Below are 2,701 nucleotides of genomic sequence, written 5' to 3'. Positions count from 1 at the left end.
TCTTGACTCTCCGGTAGAAACTTTGGGGCACTCTTTGAAGTACTTTGTGTTGGTTGAATAGATGAATCTGAGATTGTGTGATGCATATCGTATAATCATGCCCACAGATACTTGAGGTGACAATGGAGTATCTAGGTGACATTAGGGTTTTGGTTAATTTGTGTCTTAAGGTGTTATTCTAGTATGAATTCTATGATAGATCGAATGGAAAGAATAGCTCTATGTTATTTTGCTACGGACTCTTGAATAGATAGATCAAAAAGGATAACTTTGAGGTGGTTTCGTACCCTACCATAATCTCTTCGTTTGTTCTTCGCTATTAGTGTCTTTGGAGTGACTCTTTGTTGCATGTTGAGGGATTGTTATGTGATCCAATTATGTTATTATTGTTGAGAGAACTTGCACTAGTGAAAGTATGAACCTTATGCCTTGTTTCCCACCATTGCAATACCGTTTACGCTCACTTTTATCGCTCGCTACCTTGCTATTTTTATAATTTCATATTACAAATACCTTTATGTACCATCCATATTGCCCTTGTATCACCATCTCTTCGCCGAACTAGTGCACCTATACAATTTACCATTGTATTGGGTGTGTTGGGGACACAAGAGACTCTTTGTTATTTGGTTGCAGGGTTGCCTGAGAGAGACCATCTTCATCCTACGCCTCCCACAGATTGATAAACCTTAGGTCATCCACTTGAGGGAAATTTGCTACTGTCCTACAAACCTCTGCACTTGGAGGCCCAACAACGTCTACAAGAAGAAGTTTGCGTAGTAGACATCAAGGACTTTCGGGTTGAAGCATCATCGTCTCGAGGCGGAACTCGAGAAGGAGCACTTTTGCCCTCCGGCGAATTCCGCCGGGGGAACTTCCCTCCCAGAGGGGGAAATCATCGTCATCATCATCAACAACAACTCTCCCATCCTGAGGAGGGCAATCTCCATCAACATATTCAACAACACCATCTTCTCTCAAACCCTAGTTCATCTCTTGTGTTCAATCTTTATACCAGAACTATAGATTGGTGCTTGTGGGTGGCTCGTAGTGTTGATTAGATCTTGTAGTTGATCACTATATGGTTTATTTTGTGGAAGATTATATGTTCAGATCCATTATGCTATCTAATGCCCCTCTGATCTTGAGCATGATTATCAATTGTGAGTAGTTACTTTTGTTATTGAGGTCACGGGAGAGATCTTGTTGCAAGTAATCATGTGAACTTTATATGTGTTCAATATTTTGATGATATGTATGTTGTGATTCCCTTAGTGGTGTCATGTGAACGTCGACTACATGACACTTCACCATATTGGGCCCAAGGGAATGCATTGTGGAGTAGTTATTAGATGACGGGTTGCGAGAGTGACAGAAGCTTAAACCCTAGTTTATGCGCTATTCCGTAAGTGGCTGATTTGGATCCAAAAGTTTAATGCAATGGTTAGAATTTATTCTTAATACTTTTCTCGTAGTTACGGATGCTTGTGAGTGGGTTAATCATAAGTAGGACGTTTGTTAAAGTAAGAACAACACCTAAGCATCGGTCCACCCACATATGAAATTATCACAGTAACAAACACAAATCAAACCAACATGATGAAAGTGACTAGATGAAATTCCCGTGTACCCTCAAGAACGCTTTTCTTATCATAAAAGACCATTTTGTCCTGTCCTTTGCCTCAAAAGGATTGGGCTACCTTGCTGCATTTTTGTTACCATTACCGTTACTTCCTCGTTACAAATTATCTTGCTATCAAACTACTCGTTACTTATAATTTCAGTGCTTGCAGACATTACCTTGCTAAAAACCTCTTGTCATTTCCTTATGCTCCTCGTTGGGTTCGACACTCTTACTTATCGAAAGGACTAGATTGATCCCCTATACTTGTGGGTCATCAAGTCTCTTTTCTGGCGCCATTGCCGGGGAGTGAAGCGCTCTTGGTAAGTGGAAATCGGTAAGGAAAACTATTACTACGTGCTGAAATTTATTGTCACTTGTTACTATGGAGAACAATCCTTTGAGGGGTTTGTTCGGGGTATCTTCACCTCGATCGGAACCACAAATTAGTTACCCCTCAACCTACTGCACCTACTAAAAATATTGAATATGAAATTCCTTCGGGTATGATAGAACAACTGCTAGCTAATCCTTATGCAGGAGATGGAAGCAAACATCCTGATATGCACTTGATAAATGTGGATGAAATTTGTGTATTGTTTAAGCTTGCAAGTTTGCCCAGAGATGAAGCTAATAAGAAGGTTTTCCCTTTATATTTGAAGGGAAAATCATTAGCATGGTATAGGCTATGCGATGCTATTGGATCTTGGAATTGGAATCGATTGAAATTGGAATTTCACCAAAAAATTGTCCTATGCATCTAGTTCATTGTGATCAGAATTATATATATAATTTTTGGGCTCATGAAGAAGAAAGTATAGCTCTAGCTTGGGGGAGGCTTAAGTCAACGTTATATTCATGCCCCAATCATGAGCTCTTAAGAGAAATTATTATTCAGAATTTTTATGCTCTTGTACTGGTTCCTTTATGAAGAAGACTATTGAATTCCGGTGGGATCTTTTAGAAAGAATTAAATGTAACTCTGAAGATTGGAAACTTGACGAAGGAAAAGAGTTAGATATTAAGCTTGAGTTTGATTATGTTAAATATTTTATGAATACCGATGCTTTTCAAAAGTTT

Source organism: Triticum aestivum, chromosome 2B (genome assembly GCF_018294505.1).
Source record: "Triticum aestivum cultivar Chinese Spring chromosome 2B, IWGSC CS RefSeq v2.1, whole genome shotgun sequence".
Classification (NCBI taxonomy): Eukaryota; Viridiplantae; Streptophyta; class Magnoliopsida; order Poales; family Poaceae; genus Triticum; species Triticum aestivum.
Note: the sequence above shows the minus strand (reverse complement) of the source record.